Source organism: Parasteatoda tepidariorum, chromosome 12 (assembly GCF_982258835.1).
Source record: "Parasteatoda tepidariorum strain Cologne lab strain chromosome 12, Ptep-v5.0, whole genome shotgun sequence".
In the NCBI taxonomy this organism is placed as follows: domain Eukaryota; kingdom Metazoa; phylum Arthropoda; class Arachnida; order Araneae; family Theridiidae; genus Parasteatoda; species Parasteatoda tepidariorum.
Genome location: NC_141766.1, coordinates 61,938,194 through 61,962,952, shown reverse-complemented (window position 1 = coordinate 61,962,952; position 24,759 = coordinate 61,938,194). Strand labels below are relative to the sequence as shown.

At 28.3% G+C, this 24,759-nt stretch overlaps 2 long non-coding RNA genes across 11 annotated transcripts in view; one reads left to right on the top strand and one right to left on the bottom strand.

Annotated features, from left to right (window-relative positions):
- The window catches only part of LOC107447506 (uncharacterized), a 92,680-nt gene extending 77,529 nt beyond the window's left edge, over nucleotides 1-15,151 (top strand). For 2 of the 5 annotated variants that reach the window (XR_011638363.2, XR_011638362.2), the window contains 3 exons: nucleotides 8,201-8,292; nucleotides 11,961-12,017; nucleotides 14,213-15,148. This is a non-coding gene — a long non-coding RNA (uncharacterized LOC107447506). Of the gene's footprint in view, nucleotides 1-7,610; nucleotides 7,749-8,200; nucleotides 8,293-11,960; nucleotides 12,018-14,212 lie in introns of all 5 variants that reach the window. The other 3 variants (XR_015430906.1, XR_015430907.1, XR_001584540.4) reach the window with 3 other exon arrangements.
- LOC107447505 (uncharacterized) overlaps nucleotides 1-24,759 on the bottom strand; it is a 290,115-nt gene that overhangs the window by 171,280 nt on the left and 94,076 nt on the right. For all 6 annotated transcript variants that reach the window (XR_001584536.4, XR_001584537.4, XR_001584538.4 and 3 more), the window contains exon 3: nucleotides 685-916. This is a non-coding gene — a long non-coding RNA (uncharacterized LOC107447505). The remainder of the gene's footprint in view (nucleotides 1-684; nucleotides 917-24,759) is intronic.

Sequence of the window (24,759 nt, the reverse complement as noted above, 5' to 3'; positions counted from 1 at the left end):
AACCTTTCTAACTAAATAAGCAATCTAATCGCTGACAACTATTCGTAAGACGCAATATCTGGTCAAATGTATCAATTAACGGATATCTTAAAGTGATAAAAAGCAGTTACAGTTTATCATTGGTTATAACTATAGTTATAGTTTATCAAACTCAATTTATGGCTATGATAAAACAAGACCTTCATTTAATTAATATAAAATGTATCAATTTAACTATTCATTCCTAACTATCAATATAAATTCATATTATTAAGAATATATGACAAAAATTTTCTGGTAATAAACTTGTGTTGAATTTAACTGAAATAAATAATAAAGTTTTTCTAAATTTAATCTTTTTTTATTGATTACTGCTATTAAATGGCCACTGCTTTTTACATTTTCAGACGCATGCTCCTCCCTGTTGTAAGAAAATAAAGAGCGTCATTCTTTTTAAAAAGTTATTTTAAAATAAGCATGCTGTATATAGAGAATTTAAACCTAAATACTTATTCCAAGACACTGCAAATCAGTCTGCTTGTAAAAGTTTTAATCGGGAATTTTTACTTTCTTAGACGCATGCATATTTTCTCCGACAAAATGGTTAATATTTTTAAATCACGAAAATTTTTGAAAGTATCAGATGAAGAAAAAAATGTATGGAATATTATTATTAAGTTGAATACAACAAAAAAATGTTCTTACCTTCTCTAAGTAGTGATCAGCTAACATTTTTTTCCCATTTCGGAAGTCATAATTTCATCTTAAAATGCAACCATTTACGCTTAATGAAAATATAAATATTCCAATATATTTCTCATTTAAAAGCAGAAATTTTAAAATTCTGCCTATTGAGCGATGGGTGTGAAATATGCGTCATAAATTTATTGACCAAAAAATAAAAAATATGGATATATTGCATTTTCAGCAGGAAAACCTGTAAATAAAAAATATATAAATTAATAAGAAATAATGCATGAGCAGGAAGAAGACAAATTATATTTGAAATTACTAAAAAGCTAATTAGAAAACAAATGGTTTACCTCACTTACGCAGATGCTAGCCCGAAAGCAGAGCTACTAAATATAATTTTTATATAGTGGTAAATAATAAAAAAATTCCTAATTGTGGTTAGTTTTACCCTTACGAATCACTATGAATGAACAGAAAATCTTTCTTTATGAACTTTTGAAATATTAACTTGAAGGAAAAATGATTTTAAATCAAATTTACTAAACAAAGAAAAATAGATTGGAGCACAAAATTTACTACCACTAGCCCTGTAGAAATCTTGCATTCCCTGAATTCTAAAAAATAATGAAGAATATGTAATTTGTTTGCATTTGCACTCCCTTTGGAATTTCATTAGAAAATCGGTTTTTAATATTCCTTTAATTGTTTACATATTATGTGGTAACCAAAATCATTTCAAATTAATACCAACTAATCAAAATTAAAATATAATGAAAAATTTTCTTCCACTTTAAATATTCAAGAAAATCTTTAATCCATTTATGCCGCGCGTTCCTTAACCTCTTTGTGCTGAAAGTTTTCAAATATATATATATATATATATATATATACATATATATATATATATATATATATATATATATATATATATATATATATGTATATATATATATATATATATATATATATATATATATATATATATATATATATATATATATATATATATATATATATATATATATATATATATATTCATGGTAAAAAAGCCGTAATACGGTTTTACATGTGTTTCATTATTCAGATTTATTTCACTTAAACAAGATAATTATGTACATTCCAATTTCCACTCTTGAAATTAAACCTAATTTCCTGTAACAAATAGGATATCATACATAATACTTAGCCTAAACTTCTCCCGAATTATGTATTTATAATGTTATGAATTAATACTTTTATTTAACAAATGATAGTATGAAATTAAGGTGTAGAAAATGTGAGAAGTAATAATCTTTTAAACAATTGTTTATAACCATTTATGTGAGTTACAGAACTTTCCTCATCTCTCATACAACGAGAATTACCTTTTTAAAATTAAACTAAATATCCTAAAGCAAATAGGATATCATACTTATGGGATAGATAATCGCCATCCTCAGGTGTTATATTTAATGATAAACCAATAATGGGTATCATTGAGAATGATATTATTGAGTGTACGAGGGACGAAAAGCAAAATATTACGCAATATATAAGGATTGAAAACTGCTGACTAGGAGAAGAAATATTCTCATCGCTAACACAACTTTCTTCTTTCTTTTCTTTGTTCTTTTTTGAAGAAAAAAAAAAGGAAGAAAGTCCATCATCAGAAAGCCATCGATTCAAGGTTTTGAGGTTGTTCTTGAAAGAAGCATACAACTTTCCCACCTTTGCAACCTGCCTAATGGTTCTGAAAGAGTTCTTGGTCTGGCATACATGTACCGGTTCTGCTTGATTACCAAGCAAAGATGATTTCTATCTTTAAATGCTGCGGGGTCTTTATTTTTGTGTACCAATGGAGCACAGTAGGCCTGTTTTAGAGGATTTCATTGACTAGGGGTGGTTCCTCTTTTTTTTTCTTTCCTTTTTTTTCCTTTCTTTTGCAAGATTTTTTTTAAACCTTTCCCCTCCTCACTTCTAGATCAAAATGATTCTTGCTACATTACGCTTGGGAAGAAAACGTGACCCTAAGGGTAACAAAACAAATAAATACTGTTTTAGGTCATGCACGGTTCTATTAAAGAAAAACAGGGCATTTTTAAATATACAGTGTTTACAAAATTTGAAGACAAATTACGTTCCTTATAATTTGTCATCCTCTTTGTGTCATCCAAGAAAAAAGATACATTGTATAAAGATACATCAGGGTTAGTTCTCATCTTGTCCTTCTACAAATACAATATAATTGAGATCTGTAGTTAATCTTTCAGGGCGTAATTTTTACCCACACCTAGTTTGGAAAATAAACTAAAACTTTAAATTATCTTTGTAATTACTTCGTAAATATAACTCATCTTTTATTCAACTCATGAGGCATTTCCGATCAATTGTCTTTAAATTAAAACACCATGATATGCCTGTGACAATGATTTTAATTGCAAAAGATAAGGGATTTGCATAACTGAAGATTTTTATAACTACTCGACTTTCTGCTATATATTTTATAGATAAGTAAATAATCAAAAACGAAGGTTTTCTGAATTGGGCTAATTTTGACAATATTTTAAAAGCTTACAGAAAGAAAAATTTGAAAAAAGATACAATCATGGCTGCCTAAATGGATAAGAAAAAATCCTGTAGAATTATCGAATTAATATAAATTTCATGATGACTGTTGCATAATGTTTTTATTTTACACATAAGGAATTTTAAGGATTTTTATAGCCATCAAAATTAAGAAACTGCAATATTTCTAGTTATGATTGACATTAAACATACTTGAAATGTATTGTATTATATTTACTCATAAATTTAAATATTAATAGGCATTTAATTCATCAAAGATAGTTAAAAGATTTTTGTTTAAACTAATCTAAAAAGAGAGTTCTGAATAAAAATAAACTGAACATTTCAAAACAAAAAAAAACTGAAAGTGTTGAACTGATTTCGACAAATGAGGCTCGCGTCATTATGTAATAGTAATACTTATTTAAATATTCAAGCAAAGCAAACAATAATCTGTACAAAAATTCTATTTCACAAGGGATTTTTTTTGCTAGGAAATTTACAATTTTATTGAATTTTCTAAGATGTACAAAAATCAAGAGAATTTTATCAAACTAGTAGATCAGGAGAAACTGTCAAAATCCAGTAGAGTTGGCCGTTAAATACAATGTATTTTTCAGAGTGAATTCTCATTTTACATATACAATATAATTGAGTTCTGTCTTTCAGTGCGTCATTTATGCCCAATCCTCGTCTCAAAAATAGATAAAAGGTTGAAATTATCTTTGTTATTATTTCGAAAATATCTTTTATTACACTGATGAAGCATTTTCAAACAATTCTTCTTTTATTTAACACACTATGATACGTCTTTGTATTAACCTGCGGCCATTTTTGGCAAAAAATAATTATTTGCATATTTATCCATTTTTTTTAATACCAAAAAATATTTTGATAGCGAAGCATTAAACCAAAAACTAAACCTTTCAAAATAGTGTTTAATTTTGCTAATATTTAAAAAGCTTCACTACGAGCGAGCATGGTGGCTACAGTCTAAAAAATTTAAACAGTGACCCCTATTTTAAGAGGTTATCGTAACTTGCTTTATTTTCACATCAAGTTTAGGAATTTACTTGGACAGTTGTATCGGGTATTTAAATTATATATAATTTTTGGTTGATAATAATCAGTTGAAACATTTTGTTTTCACAATTTCATAAACCAGTTTTTAAATTTTTCTGGAAAGTGGCTGTCCTTTTTTTTATATTAACTTTTAAATGAGAGAACTGTAGCTTTAGAAAAAATAATTTCAAATCTAATTTAAAAATTCGCGAAACATGACATTAAAGCTCCTATTTTGCTACCAATCGAAAATATTAGCCTACAAGGGAAGAAATATCCTCCTTTTATAATTATGTACAATTACTTTTTTCAGATAAGGGATTTCTATTTATAGATCATATTTTGACATTGTGGTTTCACAATTATAAATTTGCTAACTCACAATTATTCACAATTATAACAGTTTTTGCTAACTTTATTTCTCCCTTTTGTTTCGAAATAGCACGAATTTTATGAATCTAGATTTAAATAGGTTTAATCATTTATATTATTAATAGGATTCAGATACTTTAGCTGTTTATATTTTCATTGACCTTAATTTTACCATGAACATTCATGGTCCTCTGGCTTAAATGTTTTTTTTTTTTTTTTAAATCTAAAAGTGCCACTAAATTTAGGAAGTTTAAAACGAATTAAACACATTCTTAAAACCGCAAATCACTTAATTCCAACAACATTCAAAACAAACACTCAAAACCTGGAAATTCTTGGACTTAAAATCGAAAGTGGCAGCTTGAAATAGTAAATTTGCAACTTGCTTTCAGGTCTGTAAATTTTCTACGTTTTTTAGAAAATTATATTCTAGTTGTACCAAAGTTTATGTAAAATAATGCATCTTTGTATATAGGTATATATCTGTGTAGGGGAGGTTCTGGGCTCGAATCCCGGGCAAGGTATGGATGTTCTTTCCTTCTCTGTACTATCTGTCCTTACTGTGGGAGCGACGTTAGACCACCTAATATGGTGCCCCTGTAAGTGAGGTCAACAAAATCGCCCTGTAGATGCCTGAATTGACGGATGTTAACACAGGCGGGCATTAGAATATATATATATATATATATATATATATATATATATATATATATATATATATATATATATATATATATATATATATATATATATATATATATATAAGTTCAAAATGAAGAATAAAACAAAGAAAAATAATAGACATATGAATAAAAAGGGGGGGGGATAATAAGTAAAAGATAACAAGCAACAGTTTATTTTTTTTTCTTTGTTAATTTTTCCATGTGCAAATCCATTTTAGGCAAATCCGTGTTAAAATTATCTATTAAAATCTTTTTCTTTGATAATTTAAATAATTTTTCTATGTGCTAATCCATATCGTGCAAATCCGCGGCTAAAATTATTTGCTAAATAGGCAATTTATGTTTCTCTTTTCTATTATATATTTTTCTTAAATAAACATCTATCTTCTGAAACTATTTATGATCAATTTTTAAAATTATCCAGTATAATATTACCTTGCGCACATCCATTTCGGGCCCATCCTTGGTAACTAACAAATCAAAACTCAGAATAACAAATCACTTCAGCAGTGCAGTAAGAACGACACTTTAAAACCCTCTTGTTACACTCAATTTGCGCTTTTGTTTTCATCTTTTGTTTTCATATTTTGTAATCAGGCAATCTTTCTGCGAAAACATTTTTAAATCATTCTTGAAAAATTTTCTGTCCATGTAAGTTGATCTGATTTTACTACTCGCTTTATAGTCCCTTTTCAATGTTTTTTCTTTTTCTTTTATTTTATTTTCTGTTTTTACATGTTATTTTTACTTATTTTTACTTTTTGTGATCTATTTTATTTGTTGTTATTTTTATAAAAAAATTTTTTGAGTGCTGCTCACACTATTGTATTAATATATTTTGCTTTGGCTTTATTGATACAATATCAGAAAGCACTCTGTTTTGCGGATACAATCGTGTGGGCTGAAGAAAAGATTATATCTTTTTTTTCCGGTTTTTTAAATAAAATTTCATCCTTTCTTTTTTCTTTTTTTTTTTTAATTTATATATTTATAAACTGTTGTTTGTTATTTTTTTACTTATTATTTCCCCCCCCCCCTTTTTTTTCCATTTGTCTATTATTTTTCTTTGTTTTATTCTTCATTTTGAACTTATCTAATGAGTTCTGGTTACTTGCAGCTTAAGCGCAATAAATGAAACTCATTGTTTTTCTTAACTTTCTTTGTGTTTTCTTGTATTTATTTATTATATATATATATATATATATATATATATATATATATATATATATATATATATATATATATATATATATATCGATAATTATTTATCTTTGTTTAATAAATTGATTTAAAATTATTTTCCACACCACTACATGTGAATGAGTCAGAGTTTAATAAATAAAGGCAATTCATTCCAGTTCTTTCGTGGTTGAGTTTTTACATTTTTAGCAAAATTAATCAAAATTTTGAAAGCTTTTAGTTTTTGATTGCTTACCACTCTATAAACCGTTTCGCAAAAAACATAGTAGTTGGTAGTCCTGTGCATGCAATAAAATTGACTTCACTATTTTTATTTTTTAACTGTGCGAATTCGGCAAAAGAATTACGAAACTAACTAGACAATGTACTTTGCTTGATTTGATTTAAAGATAGCTATCTTTCAGTTATTGCACATTGCCATTTAAAATATTGCCTGAAAAATTGTGCTTGTTTAAACTTAGTATAAGTTTCCAGCATAAAATATATGATCTATTCCAATAAACTTTTTTCGTTTGCTTAAAAATTTGTTTTTACATGACACCGTAAATGATTGTGATAAACGAAGTAATAAAATAAGCAGCATGAAGTAAAAAATGAGCAATGCGTAAAAGCAAATTAATTTTTTCTCTTACCTACACAAGAATTCAAATGTGCGAAAATAATTCATGAACTTCAGTGAATTTTAGGGCTAATTATAGTCGTCATCAAACTCAACCAGTTGGAACATTTTCGTCTCCACGGCTAAAAGTTTAACTAGTTTTTTTTTTTCCTTGCGAAGACCGCAATCCACCGAACACATTTTTACTGAATTAAAGTGTTCATTCTATATCCATTAGCCAAACCAAGTATGGGAGAAAATCTAAATGATTAGACTCAAGAAAAGTATAATTTTATTGCCTGCTAAATAATAATTTTGGTTTATTTGTTAATCCAATTTTCGTAAATTATTATTGATTTTAATTTCAAAACAAAAAATAGCATTTAATATATAAAATGCTTAAGGTAATAGAGTAAATAGCCACACTTTTCCTAAAGTTGATGTTTTTACATAAAACTTTTCCTTGGCATTGTTTCTAGATAAATACTTTACCAGTTACCCGCATTTCTACTAAACTGAAAACTTAAAGAAACCCATTCCCAGAAATGATGACGTCACTAGGAGCGCTTCTTTATTATGAACTATTTCTTCACGTGCTTCTGAAATGGTCATTGTAGGTAAGCTCTCCTATGACAATATTTTTCGGTCATGAGTTTTTATGTAATGTGCCCTAACTATCCTAGACATTTGTCTCAACATCCGCCGTTATATACAACGTTTTTAAACATTTTAACAATAAAATAGACTAAAAATGTCAGTTTAACGAAAATCTTTAGCTTCAGGAGTGAAAATAATATTAGATTTGAAATTCCCGAATTCAGCAAGATCAAGTATTTGTGTAAATGCAACAAAAAATTTCCCAGTGTAATTCATCTAAATTCAGATTAACAGCTTCTATATGATTAATATAGAAAACTGAAATGCTAAAATATGATAGAAATATTAAATAAGATGCGATTTTAATTTTAAATAAGTTCTCTATTTATAAGAGAATACGACTCGATTTTTTTTTCTAAGAATTCTAAATGACGAAATATGAATTATTGATAAGCTTTTATCTTATCTCCAGGCATCAGACAAGTCTGAAGACGGCTATGTCTTCAATGAAACCGCTGCGATTAAACCCTGGGAAGATGAAACTATCTGCAAAATCTTATCTTGGTAGGTACCACGAGATCATTTATCAAACTCCATAAAGTAACTGTAACTTTCTTTCTAAAATTTGCCTCTTATCCCTTATATAATGTTTTGTTCTAGCATCTCTCTCTTGATTCAGCCGTTTATGACGTTAATAACAGGTTAACGGAAATCTGAAAGGACACGTAACGTTTAGCGCCACTTGCATATTGAAGACGTTTGTACGCGACGTTCCGGTGTTTTCATGTTTTTTTTTTTTCAAAAACGATTAGATTTTTCGCCTTTAATCGTCGAACCGAATTAAAAACGCGTTTTTGCAGCTGGTGTGGTGTATCTTTAAACTTTTTTTTTTCATTATTTTCTTCTTCTTTCTTTATTTTCTTCTTCTTTCAATCCCTGAAGATCCATTACTTAAAAGTTTCCGCAGTTTGGAAATTATACCTTGAAAAACTAGCAATTTCAGACTTAGATCTCCGTTGCTATCGGCTGTTCAATTGTAATACAAACTCTTAATTGATGTTCAGTTAATGTCTTTCCTATACCAAAATTTCCATTTTAATTTGCATCAAATAAATAACTTTGACTATGACTTGGGTGGAAACAACTAAATGCATTTTTCTAAACTCAAATTGTCTTAATAATGGATATTTGCCAACCATAGATTATGTAGCTGTATATTTGGTAATGGATAATGAAGACCTTTGCAATTTTGGATGAATTCTAAATTATAATGTTTAAGAATTGTATTGTAGGAAATCACCAATGCATTAACCTAAGACACGAATAAAAGTAAAACTGAAAGTGAAATGCACATTATTGCTTTTTAATCAGTTTAAATCGGTGTTGTTCCTCTTTTATTTTTAACCCTTTCACGAGCGGTGGAATAAAAACTGACCCACTTATTTTTGACAATAATATAAACTTCTGAAAGTGCCTTTTAAACAACACGATTTTTGATCCTCCACTTTTAATTTTGAAAAAAAATGTAAAGATACAGACAATTGCTTCATTGATGATATGGCTTTCTTTTGACTAAGTTTTTAGATAAAAATTAACTGCCCCGCAAAGGGTTAAATAGGGAAGTAACTGAAGCTTTCTGGCTTACTAAGAAACCATGTTTCAAACTGCTTACCTGGTAATGCTAATCCATAAAGAAAAGCAAAGTCAGTAATATAAAACATCTGATATGGAAAAAAAGGGTACAGTTTTGTTCACACGAAGTGAACATTTCTTTCTTTTACGAAACACATTAGCTTTTATAAAACACTGTACCACAACTTCGGTAGCGCTTCGCTCTCCCATTCCACACGTCCTGGGTTCTATCCTTGGACCGGGCAAGGTTGACTCAGCCTTTCATCCCTTCAGTGGGTCGATAAATGAGTACCAAGCATGCTTGGGAACTAAACACTTGGGGTTCCGCGTTCGGCTGACCACTTGACCGGAAGATCTGCTCCTGCACCCCAGAGCCCAAGGTCAAGAAAACTGAGATGGGCACAGTAGGCCTTTGCCCTCTATCAGCTGTCGTGCCACTGCGTTTAGTTTAGTACACCTAACTTCAGATCCAAATAAAAAATTTTATATTATTAACTTATTACGGTAGATAGAGCTATTTGAATTCTACAAAACTAATTCTAATAGCTGGTAATTTTTATTTTTGTTTTAAGTTCTGTTACCCACCATTGCTCTTAAATAATTCATATTATATTTTATTTGTCCTTTCGTTTGAAATTGACTTTAAGGATAGTTTTCGATAGAAATATGTAGAGGGCAAAGTAACTCTGTAGTATGGGTAACTTTTACTCAAAGAGAGAAAACAATAAAAATATATTGAAGCATTATTATTAATTTTATATGCTCAATGCCAAGTCTAGAAATTATTTTCCTCTCCTCTCTTTAAATGATAGAGTAGTGCACGAAAGTTTTACCAGAAGTCTTAAAGTTGTCAAAGTAACCCCAGTTGTCTATACTCTAATTTATGGTCAAAGTTTATGTTGCATGAACATTTATTGAAAATATTGAATTTATATTTTCTTTTTCGTGTGGTAAAATGAAAATAATATATTGTTTTGAACAAATTTCAGCGCCTATTTTTGATGACAAAAATATATTACATCACTGAGAAAAAGAACCTCAAATAAAGTGTTTTAAGCAGTCTTATAAGTGAAAAAAGAGTTTCGCAATAAGAACTTGATAAATAGAGATTACAGCTAACTTAAAATTTGTTTTCTCAGACGATAAATATACTTCTATAACTTGTGACTACTTTGATAACTTTAATGAATATTGCGATAAGAAATGCGTGTGTCAATACTAAGACATTTGAGTGAATATTTTGTTTTTAAAAACAGTTTTTAAATTTTATGATCTAACTAAAATAAAATATATTATTTGTTTTCCGATAAATTTCTAACAGAAAAATAACAAAATACCTAATTTAAAAGAAGGGAAATTAGCGTTTATCAATTTCCTTATTTTCATTTGCTCATTCTTATAAAAATATCTTGAATTTCCAAAATAAACAAATTATAAATACATTATTTTCAAACTTTCCTCCTTGAAATTTAACACATCATAACAAAACGTGTTTGAAATATTTTATTGAAATTGAGGAAAAGCAATTATACGGAATCATTTCGCTATTGCCGTTTAATTAGCTTATTTAAATATTGAATCTTCACTAGCAGCTGAATACAATAGAAATTCATTGGAAATTTATATGGGGATACATACCATAATATTTATTCTTAACTGTTACTCAAAAAATGTTTTTCTTTCTTTGAACTGCGTTAATTCTATTGTATAGAGGAATTAATTTTGCATTATGATTACATAAGCTAACCTTTGATTTCAGGAATTAGAATTATTTTGTTTTACGTATCAGATTACATTTGAATAGTTTAGAGAAATAATTTCTTAAGTGACTTTCTTCAAAACAGTTGAGATTTCAAAGGCAAATATTTTATTTTAAACTTATTTGGCTATACAATATTAATTTATAAATGTTAAATTAATAATTGAACCTCAAACTTCAAAGATTTTAGTTGATGAAGGCAGTGTACGACAATTATTGGGTGCTTTCGGAGAGGGATTAAAGTACATTTGGCATCCCAACGATGGCACCCCAACGAATCCCAACGATGGCACCCCAACGATGGCTGGTCGATATGAATTCCGCCCCTGGCTGACCATTGAAATGACATAAAAAATATCCTCAGTGGTAAGCGGATCACTGATTATTGGATCCTTGCCATCAGGTTAGCCGTGGGAGATTTTCATGGTTTTTCTCTACAGGTGACCAATTGTAGGTTAGTTCCAGCAAAAACTCCACCACGTAAGCAAATTTAACCTTGATTCAGGACTCTTGTTTTCTGGATTGAGTTCAAAATTACCAAGCTACGCAAGGAAGTGGTAGTCATAAATTTGAAATTGGGTCCTTTGTTCAACGATGGTTATAAAATAAAGCTTTACATGAAAAAACCATTCTCTTTATTTTCTACACTAAGCGCATAATCTATTTTACTTAAATCTACTAAAATATCACTTATAACCTACATCTATTCAGATTTACAATTATTTCGTATAGGATTATGAATTTAATTTTAAAAGAAATCTGTAAAGTCTTCTATATGAACATGAAAAATAAATTATGACAATCGATACTTTTTATTAATATATATTTAATTTTGTTTCAGAGAACTAGAAGGAACTGATTATTTTTGCATTGACCCATTACATTGCTGTTGAAATAGGTAAGATGATTTTCTTCTAAAGAGTGTTCGAAAACACTATTTTACATTTGTAATATATTATAGGTCCTTCAAATCTCTAAAAACTTTAAACTTCAGTGATATGTATGAGAAATCACTTAACTTAAATACTTATAAATTTATAAAAGGATTCTTCAGTGTTTTTTGAGAAAGATCAAAAAATTTGTTAGTTTACAATGTTTCCCATTATTTTGTCCATATATTAAAAATTTACACAACTTTCTTTAAAAAGGTACAAAAATTGCTTAGAAAATTGCTAGAAACTTTTTAATTTTTTAAAGTATTCATATCGAACTTTTTTCATTAGTTACTAAACACAATTCACGCATCCGCACACTTTCCACGCATCCGTAGTATAGAAGAATGTTCAGATCTTGCACAATTTTCAACGTTTTTTTTTTTTTTTTTCTTTTTAAATGTTAAAATGATAATTTTCTTAGTAATTAGAAATTTCATTAAAATTTTTGCTTAATTTTTTTCTAAATAGTTTTAAAATTATAGCAAAAAAAAAAAAAAAAAAATTGCATGACAAGAAAAGCAGTTTTACTAGAAATTCTCGTTTTCAAAATTATAATTCTTATTGAGCACACACAAATAGTACTAGGAGTTTCTGCTGTCTTGAGAAAAACAAGATATACCCATTCACCGACAGTGTTCCGTATAATGTTGAAAATATATGAAAACACTTAAGTGAAGAAAATAAAAATGGTAGTAAATATTTCTCTATTAGCTAGAATATTAATATTTTATTATTAATATATTATGGTAGAGGGAACTATTATGTTTCTGTAAAAGAAATAATAACTACATAAATAAAAATTTAAGAAAAAAGGAATCTCAGAAAAGAATTGTCTATTGAAAAAGAAGCAAGGCACAAATAAGTTTAACTGGGGAACTAGTCGTCAGTCGCTCTTAAAAATTCATAACACTCATATAACTGCAATTTTCTTTCCCTGTGATAGCTAAAAATTATGAAATAAATTGATTTTTAAATAAATACCGGGAAATTCTGTCTGCGAAGAAACGCACTTCCGTATATGAGGGAGCATAAGATGACTTGATAAAAAAAATATTAGGGCATTTACCCTTAAATGTATGCCTCAAATGTACACATCAGATGTTCTGTTGGATACATTTGTAACAGGTTTATTATGTATGCACATGCATTTTTGTGTCTTATATGTTGGATCTCCTTAAGATAGAACATTACCATTGAATTAAAGGGAAAAAACCTTACCATTTTCTCATATATAAGAACCTTTTGCATTACTGTGAAATGAGCCGTGTAATTTCGCGATATTACTATTAAAATTCTGATTATTATTATATTGCACATGCGTGGCAATTCTAGAGTTTCAGAAAAGCAACATCTTATGGTGATGGCCAAAAATACATTTATGTCGTAGTAAAGTGGTAAATGTATCAATAAAATTTTCTAGAAAATGGTATAATTTACGTCTAAAAGCTTAAAGACCGTAAAAATCCAAAGTAGTAAATGGAACAAGTGGTAAGTTTTAGATGCAGTAATATAGATATTGCTGCCCATGAATTTAACTATACTAGGAAAAATTAAAAATAAAATTACGGAGAAAAGAACTGACACTCAGAATGCAGCATTCGTAAAACCCTGCCTATCGTAGAATCCATTTTTATTCTAAAATTTTAGACCTTAATTTTTATTTTACTACAGTGATTCAGAGATTTTCTATTAAATATTTCGGTAAAAATTACAGATTATTAGACTTTTTGTTCCTTAAACTTTTACGGTAAAAATGGATTTTACAGTAAAAGGTACTGGCACCCTGAGTGTCTATACTTTTTACTATAATTTAATCCCGAATTTTTTACAGAGTAGCTTAAATTCGCGAATGATAATTTCCGAAAAATCTACCAATTTATTATAGTATGCATGAATAATACGCATGAATAATAGACAATTATTACTTTTTTAAAATGAAATTTATTTATACCATGTACTTTTTGATTAGTCTAGCATTTGGGTTAGGGAATAAGTGTTTCTGCTAGAGATGAGCTTATTACCTTAGCCGCTTCAATATTGTTTACAAATTCAAATAACAAGTTTTATCTTCGCAAAAGGATAATAAATGGTCAATTAATATCTTAAGTTATAATATGCAATTACTTAAATAATTTTTTTTAATATTTTTCTTTTTCAGGTAAAAGTGAAAGAAAATGATGAGAAAGAAGTCTATAAATATATAATATATGTAATATTTTTTTATTTCAAGACTCAATGAACGTTGAAAATGGGTAAAATCTTCATTTGTTGAGTTTTTTTTTTTCTTTTTTTTTTTTTTTAAATTTTAATCTGTGTATTATTGACCTTTATAATAAAAAATCTGAATAAATACGTTAATTTTTCCAAGGTTATGGTCATTTTTAAAAACAGAAACAAAAAGCAAGAGACGACGGAATAACGATGGCATAACGCAGCTCCAGCCTTTGGCATAATGTTTTTCATTTCGATTTAAATTATTATCTTAATCACCATTGAAGCTACATTTATTCGTTTAAATTTTTTTTTTCGAGGGAAAGTTGTTTTGTTTTGACTATTTCAATTATTTTCAAACTTTTTTTTCGTTGTTATTAACCAGTTCTTTTCCGAACTGTCATTCATTTTAATTGCTATTTGTTATTTTTATTAGCAATCTGTTCGTTTCTATTTGCTATTTGTTAGGTATTACAAGTTGTTTTCCTTTTGAAACTTGAACATGCATATAAGTTGTAAATACCATTACCTGACCTTCTATACTGTCTCATACTCACGACTGACTTTAAATAAATGAATAAATTAAATACAAACAGCGATTTTTTCTAAAGCTCGTGCACGTAGAGGAAAAAATGTTCTAATCTAATGATTCAGTGGATATTTGTTGCTGTATCATCATCTGATAACATAGCAAATAGAAAGAAAAAAAAGGAAAAAAAACTATTCCTGGAAAGTTTATATATTTAAGAAAAGATTTTGTTTTTCTTTGTGTCTCATATTGTCTCCCTTTGTGTCTTAAAAGATTTTTTGTCAATGCCTTTCTGTCGACTCGAAACCTACCAATAAACTATTATAATAAGATAGGTATTTTATTTACGTCGCACTAGATCTGCACAATGTGCTATTGGCGACGGCCAGGGAAACATCCCTGAGAATTATCCGAAGACAAGTCATCGCAATTTTGATCATCTGCAGAGGGGATGACTCACCTGCTTTGATAGCCTGATTAAATCCATGCCTGACATTAGGGTTTCAATAGGTTTTAAAATATAATTTTAATTTTGATGTAAGGGTCATTTTTTTGGCATTTATTTATTTTTCTTATTGATAAAATTTTATCTCGAAAATTAACCTAACATTGTTTATCAACATTTTGAGTGTTTATTTAAAAAGAATAATTTAAGTGGTAGTGCTTAAATTTTTTAAATATTTAATAATTTGGGAAAATTGAATGTTCTTGTTACATTTATGTTGGTTTAATTAAATATGTTTTCAATCTATGTAATTTTTTACGATTCCATTAAAAGTTGAAAAGCAATGGTATATGGTATAATTCGAAATAATAACATAAAACATAATAACATAAAACATAATAACAATTTTCTGTCATTCATGATTCAGTTTAATTAGCAAATATTTTAATGCATCAACTGCTTTTACATCAGTGTTTTATAAGCATTTAATTTTTAATATAAATTACAGAATTTGATAAAACTTTTATTTTAATTTTAAAAAATATCAATTGCTACCCATAGAAACTAACAACCAGCAAAAATAATGAATCTTTAAAATTTACAAATGCATATCAAAATTTTGTAACTTCCTTAATGCTCTTACTGACTAGGATATATCACCAAAATTATTTTTCCTTATCTAACAAGAAACTTTTTTAGCACTTTGTACTACTGGTGCTACTTAACCCTTTGATGCAGGTGGCACACCTTTGTCCCTTTTATATATTTTTTTCTGATGCTCTAATTACAAACAAAAATTTATTTTGGTATTGTTTTAATTAAGAAAAACAGTCTAATAGTTACAAAAAAAAATTTTAGATTACCGGAATTATATTTGTGCTAAAATAATAAAGCAATAAAGTAGTTTCAAAAATCATTTTTTTCATTCATATTTAAAAATTTATCAATAATTAATTTTGCAAAGTAAAGAAATTTCAATGATGAATAGCAGTTCTTCTCAGATCTAAATGACTCCAAATAAGGGCAAATTCGAAAAAGTATTGTTTGGAAGTGACAATGTTGAACAGTTAGTGTTTGGAAGATTTTACCTTTAACGCAGAAAAAGACAACGGTGGTTTTATACTGTATTTCATGACCATAAATTATTAAAATGCTAAATATATTATTTTTACCTATTTTGACCTGAATTAATACAAAATAATAAAAAAAATGTACGGAAAATGTTTTTAATGAAAATTTTGCGTCAGTTTATTAATTAAATGTAAGCTGTTTCCTGGAAGACAAATGCTTGACTGATGAAATAATAAGTTTCGCATTTCAAGGTTGAGTAGCAATAAAACTCCAAAACAAAAGAACTTCAAAAACAAAAGAACTAATATAAATAGCTACTTTGCTAGGACAAACATGTGTTAAAACTTTTAAATTATTTTTATGAAAACAGCCATTCTCTTAGTTGCAAATGGATTTGAAAATTTTGCGTAGCAAAATTTTAAGTACTTTTAAAAAGATCGTGATATGATGATACAAATAGTGATCATTCCCATAGATTATAATAATAGAAATGGTGAACATGATCATAGACTATAATAATGGAAGTTGATGTAAGCATAGCTCTAATTGGTGAAGGACAAGAGGTACATAGAAGGTTGCGAACCCGTCATTGAGCTCTTAACGGAACAGTTAGGGAGGCCGCTATTTTTCCATTTGAAATCAAGCAAATGGGATTTTTGAAAGAAAACTAATCTTTAAGAAAAATAAGGTGATAGCTAACACTAAAAAATACTCGTTAAATTTATTCGTGAGTATCCAACCACTTTTTGTCATAATACCAATTTTCCTATCAAGTCACCCATTCCTGCATATAAACTTAAACTGTATAAAATATCTGGGCACCTGGGGTCCCATTCATCTTGAGCTTGTTCTTTGTGGTGCTTCGATGAGGTTGGGGAATACAAACGAAGTAAAGGAGTATTCATGGGAATCATTGAAGTTCTGACTGCTTAATTATTTGCAGTAGAGTGAACATTCCTGCATATTGCTTGCTTTATTTAGGAAAACTGGGCACCTGGGCCCATGCCCATACACCATGAAAATAAGTACATTGAGGTAAAAACGTTTTGAATTTAGCAGCATTGGGGTACATTCCTGCCTATGCATAAAATGCAGTCTATATATGAAAAATTAATATCGGAAAAAATTAGTAGTACATATTTGTTTATACCAAGTGGATATTTCTGTCTGTTACCTACCATTTTTGTCTTAAATAAATAATGTGCCTTACTTCAGATCCAATTATAAAAGTCTATACTAGTAATGCATTATGGAAGACTGAGCTACCTTGATTCAGCAAGATTAATCCTACAAATAAATTACAAGTAGTACCACTTTTTTTTTCATTTTTCAAAAAAGTAACTGTCCTTTTAAAAGGACGCTGGGCATAAATGGATTTTGATTTTTTTTTCTTTTTTTTTTTTAAAAAAAAGAAGAAATGGGTTGAAGGTAAAGTCGGGACCAGATATCTTGGTTTTGCTTATATTCTCTTATTAATCTGGAAAAAAAAAGTTTTTTTTTTTTTTTTTGAAGAGAAAATACACCCTCTATAATGACTAAAATATTGATCTTTAACGAAAGCAAAAGAGATCATATAAAGAATAAAGATCCAAGCGAAGAAGCAGAAAAAAAAACACGCAGTAATGACGAAAAAAGAAAGTTCTCAGTCTTAAAGAAATTCATCATAACAGCGCATCATGCATAAGGTAGAATGAAAGACAAAGAAAGTATAGGGGGTAATTGTACCACCCATTCCAATATGGCCGACATTAATTGCGTGAAGTTTTGCTGAGGATTTTGGATGTGCGTGACGTAAAGAGTAAGAAAGATTTTTCTTATTTCTTCTGTGTGCCCTACACTCTTCCTGTTTTACCCTATGTTTCAATGAGACCTAGTTATAACTATTTTCGAGGGACAGAGAAAGAAATGTACTAAGCGAATTTTGAAACAACGAAACTTCATTTTTCTTCTTTAGAACTTTTCCCAAGATTGCATTAAATGAGCCTTCAAGAACAGGATTTTCTGCAAACTTTATTTTTTGTTTTTGTTTTTGTTTCGGTAAAGCGGAAGATCGCCAAAGAATAAATGCTTTAAAACATAAAGCGGGAATTCTATTATGTAGTAGAGATGGATAACTATGTTTTATTGCGTCTAAAGTGATTGAGTTGATATTTCTATTCTTTAAATTATATTTGGTTTAGTATATGCTTTATCTAAATATTATACACAACATTTTTTCTAACTACTGGAAAATCAGGGTTCGTAAGAACCATTAAAAAAATGTGTTAAGTTTAAAAAAGTAGAGAAAAAGGTGCAAGGTTTTTTTAAAATTAGTTTTCATTTAAAAGTAAATACTTTAATCTCATAGGCTTTGTAACTCCGTTTATTTGACATTTTTAATATTGTTGTAGTGGTTACACTAAAAAAAAAATGCATCTTGTGTTCTAAAAACTTTTCTTCGAAGGCTTTGTTGCTGTGGTGGTGGTTTCGTCAAGAAGTGTAAAAAGTGGTGACCAATAAAAAGTAAAAATGTATTAACACATTGCAAGCGGATAACGTAAAAATATGCTTTTGAAATTTCGACGATCCATACAAAAGTTTAAAAAGTGGTAGCAAAACTACTTCGTTTCAGCTCTGTTTTTCTGAAAAATGATCCATTCGTGATTGCCACAAGCATAAATGATTCATTATATAAGTAATATGAGCCACAATCTTTCGCTGTATTTATTTTTTATTTTTTATTTTTATTGAACATGTAGGTATAGGGACAAGTTTTCTCCAACTTCTATGAAATCTTGCCCACCTCTTTTTTTAAAAATTTTAATCTATAACAGCTGTAATACATTTATTGGAAAAATTGCCCGCATACAATGTGTTAAAAGATTACAACCAGCCGAAATTTCTAACACATTTCTTTCAGTTCATTATTAAAATAGTTTGCTCTAAATTTTGATAATTTAAGTAATTCTTCCGCTTCCCCTCCCCCAGATGATTTTACTTTTATACATTTAAAGTGGTAGCAAAACTTATATTTTTATTTCTTCTCTATTTAAAAAAAACTGAACCTAAATGATTTTGACCACAAATTGTAGAAATAATTTTAGCACTACATTAACACATTGCATGCAGTCAACTTAACCAAAAAAGGTATTACAGCTCCATAGATGAAAATTTAAAAAAAAAATGATAGGCGAGATTTCATAAAAGTTGGAACAAACTTCACTACAACTTCATTAAAAAAAATAATAGCTACAATTTCAATTTTAAAAAATGACGAACGATTATAGTACTTATTACATATATATTGAATCATTTATGTTTGTGGCAATCGCGAATGGACTGAAACACTGAGAACTTTCTCTTTGAGAAACAGATCGGAAACGCAGTAGTTTCCCTACTACTTCTTAAACTTTTGTAATGATTGCAGAAATTTCAAAAACGTATTTTTAAGAGAATATTTAACACCGATTTTAAAGCTCGGTTATTAGCGTAATCAAGAAAGTAGTTAACACTATATTAAAAAGCCGACTCCTCCTCGTTTTACGGGGGAATCGTTTTAAACATATTAAGAGGTAATAAATTTTACCCTCTATTATTTTATTTCTGATTTAATTAAATTGATTTACAATAATTTTAACCTCTACTATATCTAAATAATTTAAGCAATTATATCAGAGCTGATAATCGTGACACGAAATTTCTAAGTTCCGTCAAAAGTAAACAAATAAAGTTTACCTTAATTGCTTTTTTGTTACTGCTTTAAAAATTGAGGGGAGCTAAGAATTCCGGGTTGTCCTCTTTTGAGAAATCGATTGCGCAATTGAAGCAGTGAATCAAAAAAAATGCAAGATCCGTTCAAAAGTCTCATACAATAGAAAAAAAAAGCATTCCCCAATGTCATTAAAGAAATTAAATTCAAAAACTGCCCTAATATTTAAATAAAATAATTATCTTCATTTCTCTCTGAAATTAAGAGGGAGCAATTTTCATTAAAACGAAAGTGTTAGTTAACGCGGGACAATATCTGCATCATTTAACCTTAAGTGTCTTTAAAGGCACCTTACTTATTTTTACAAAAAAAAAAAGAAAGAGAAAAAAAAAAGAAAAAAAGGCACAAATCCACTACTTTAGAACTCAATGCATACCTTCCAACTACTAAAATTTCTGTAGTTTCGGAAATTTTGTTTCCTAGTGGTGGCAAGCGTAGTTTATTAATTAATATCTTGATAAGAAATTATTTTATTTATCCCTACAAAAAAATAATTAAAACACCTATATAAAAGGTCGTAATGACAAATTACCTTGTTCTCAGTTAATAGCATAAAAAAAAATTACAGAAATTCCATTTATTTTAAAATTTTCTTTGTTTGTTCACTACCACTGGAAAATATATTTAACAAACATCTCAAACGGTGGATACGTGAACACAGAGATGCCAGCTGTTCCGGATTTGACAAAATATTTCGAAAAATAGTAAAAAACTGCAAGCGAAAATTTGCAAATTTTCGAATTATTTTGTCACTCTTTAAAATACTCAACATGGCTGAGTAACAAAATGGCGTATTACATAAACCTTTGAATTATTTCGAGTGAAGTATTAGAAGTGATGAGTAAAATCTCTTTAGAATAAACTAAGAATCATACATTAGAGGACTGCTAATAAAGGATATATGTATATATATAAACACACATCGAGAAATAAATTAAAAAGTCACAATTTATTTAGTTCCACCTTATAATGTGGTCATAAGCGTAGTTTAGCTATCAGAAGCTTTTGAACGGATTAACTTTTTCAATAAAAGCTTATTTGCCTTTTGTTCTAAAAATAAGAAAAATAATTTTACCTTTCCCTCATTTGTTCGGTTGAATTAATGACTTTTATTCATTTTTCTTTATAAATTGAATTTTCATTTTCCTTCCAGAAAATTAAGAGTTAGGAGAAAAAAAAGTTTCTTTGAGAAGGAAATTTTATGAAACATGAAATAAAAAATCATTTTTATAAAACTTAAATACTTATTTAAGAAAGTAAAAATAATTATTAGATTTATCTCATTATATCGTGAAAAAAAATTCAATTAACTTAAGGATTTCACGAATATTTGAAGAATTAAAATTATAAAAAAAATACCTACGTGACTTTAATAATGATTTCTAAAATGCTAATTTTAACGGAATGGCGTATCTTAGCTTCATTTATAAATTATCTTAAGTAATAGGAACATTTGATAATACACACTTTTTAAAATGCACTAAAAAAATTAAAAAATCAATAATACACACGTCATTATATATATATATATATATATATATATATATATATATATATATATATATATATATATATATATATATATATATATAAAGCACCTTTTAAAATTTCCTTCTAACCCAACAAAGCAAAAATTAATTTACATTAGAACTCAAATATTTTATAGTGATATTTTATTCTAAAACAACTTTCAGCGTATAAAATTGTTAAGTATAGTTCCCCTACATTTTGTGTTCAGACGTGCTTTGCTTGTCCATCAGTTGGAAATAGCCTTCAGTTAAAGCTCTAGAGCATTTTACCAATCTTATTTTAAATTACCGTTCTCGTCCATTCCTTATGTTTCTTCCCACCAATTTCTCCAAAAAGAACTTTTGAATCATATTTCTCACAAACAGTTTTAAACATTTCCTCATTTTCTTTCCACAGCGGTATATGTTTAGCATAGCTTAACATAAGTTTTTCGGTTCGGTAAAAAATACATCTAAAAAAATGCTATGAAGTTTTAGTACTCTATACTTATCTCTTATATAGGGGAAAACTCGAAAAAAAAAAAGGTCGCCAAGACCAGAAAAAAGTGATGCCTCTTAAATGTAGAAAGCAACTAATTATTGTCATTTTTGTTGGTAATAGTTGGGACAGTGGCTTGACTAGTGATTGGCTCGTGCATATGGCGGTGTTTGAAAGATGAATGGCTCTCAGTCAAGCTGCCATATCCATAGGCAGGTCTACTCCTCTATCCCCTAGGCTACTCAGAATTCAGTTGGCTTTTTTGTGTGTTATTAATAGTTTTCTTTAGGCTTATGCTTAGGGATTGGCTCTTCTAAACCTTCTTCTAGCCTTGAAACTTGCATTTAAATGTCTGAATAGCAGTGAACTTGAATATTAAAAAAGCAATTTTTATGACACAGAACTGAAAAGTTTTGAAATTGTGTTGTTAAAACAGGTTCATATATCCCTGAAAAACTTCAAAAAAATTATAGTAATATTGTAATTTCTTATGGTAGTTGTTTTATTAATTTACGTAAATATATCTAGATTCAATATCTGAATATTTGAAATTTGTATTTTGAAACGTAAGGTTAATAATAATTTTTTTAAACATTTTTATAACAAAATTGATAATAGTTTTTTAATTTTTCCTGGATTCGTACGAACCCTTTTAAAAGCGACAGAATTAAGTGAACTACTAAGAAATTATATAAAATCCAACACTAATAAAGTGATGCTTTTTATTGAGATAATTTCTGCGCTCAATTAGCAAAAATTATAAAATTAATAATCAAAATATGAGTTATTTGGATTAAGGGTAGGTGAAAAAATTTAAGAAAATTTTGGTGAATCAAATCTAGTTCAAACCTTTGCGTAACAGAAATATTTGAACCCACATTTCATTCAGGAAGAACCATAAGAAGTGTGATCACCATGTGTAAGTTAACAATGAAGTCATCTACTCTTTATCGCTGTATTTTTCAGGATCTAAAGTTGTTAATTAAAAACCGCGTTGTTTAAAAGATAAAACTTATTAACTTTAATGCATTTTTCAGGATCTAAAGAGGTTAATTAAGAACTGATCAGTTTAAAATAAATATTAATATTACCTATATTTATATATTTTAGGATCTAAAGTGGTTGATTGGGAATCACGTTGCTTAAAAGATAACAACTATTACAATATTAGGCAATTAAAACAGTTTTTATCCCTCTGCGTCTGAAAGGATAAACTATTCTAATATAATTGAAAAAAATATCTAGGTGCAAAAGATAGTTGCTAATTAAATTTAGAAATATGTCTAAATAGATACATTTAAATGAAAAATTTTAGTGAAATTTAAACACATGAAATTTCCAACAACCTAATGAAAAATTAGTCACCACGTTGCGAACTTATAAAAAGCATAGCGGCCAACTTATATTTTTTTTGAAGTTTTTCCCTATGGTAGGAAATTAACATGTTGAAAATGCTTTAATTTTCCCATTACTTACACAAATTAAGTAAATATAAATCCTTTTTATATTTCGTTCAAGTTATTTATCAGAATAAATAGTAGTCAGAATAATTTGAAATTAAATGTTTTAAATAAAGAAATAACTACACGAAAAAAAACATTTCTGGTAATAAAAACAAAAATATACGGCATTTAAACCATTCATTTGGTAATTTATCCGTTCACATGGCAACGATTTACCGGAAATTCTGAATTTCAACATTTAGTTAAAAATACAAAACTGAAAAGTAAATTTAACCGAATAAATGGTTTCCATGCTATGCTCTGAGGTGTCATGATAAAATTATCATCACATTTACCGAATTTTATCACTCATTTAAATAACTAAATTTTATTGTTAATTTTATCAAAATCTTTAAAAAAAGCCCTTCGGTAAAAGTAACGTTAATTTAAAAGTAACGTAGAAAATGTATTGGATGCTAAGATATCCGCAATTTTTTAAAAATTTGTTTATTAATGTTATTGATGTTATAAAATGATTTATTTTTGAACAACAGCGTACAAATTTAACAATAAGATATAAACGTTTATTGATTGAAAAAATAAATAACAAAAAAAGAAACTGTTATGTAAGTAATGCACCAAGCAAGTACAGGGGTATTTATAATTATCTCCAAGATTTTTATCTTAGATTTTGTCTTCGAGACAGTAATTAACTTTCCACTTTTTGAATTGACAATCTGGTTTGAGACTAATAATGATGTGGCGCTAACTCAAAATACAAAAACAAAATAATAAAAAAAGCGCATAACGAAATGAACAAAAAATCGGTAAGGTAAAAAGTTCTAAAAAGAAAATTTGAAGACGGCCTTTTCTGGAATTATATCAGTAAGAGTTCTACGGTAGAAAGAATAATCAATCATTGTTACAAAGGCATTCCAGTGCAAGTGTAGGCCAAAATGAACCCAACAACTACCCCAGAACAAATGTAATTCATCTTCTTGGTTATTCATCCATCTTATTTCGTCCTTCAAGGCACCCAGTCATTAAAGGACTAGGAGGGGTGAGCGGAGGGAAGCGAGGAACGCCCTTCTAGCAACCACGTGATCTTCCAGTAGTTGAACCAATAGGAAGAGGTGAAAATTTGGAGCTTTTTCCCTTCGGTGGGGAAAAGTGTAAATCCTCAGTAGGGATTTTCATGCAGGTCATCGGTTCAAGGGTGTAACGTGTTAGATGAAGGTGGTCCCTCACGCCC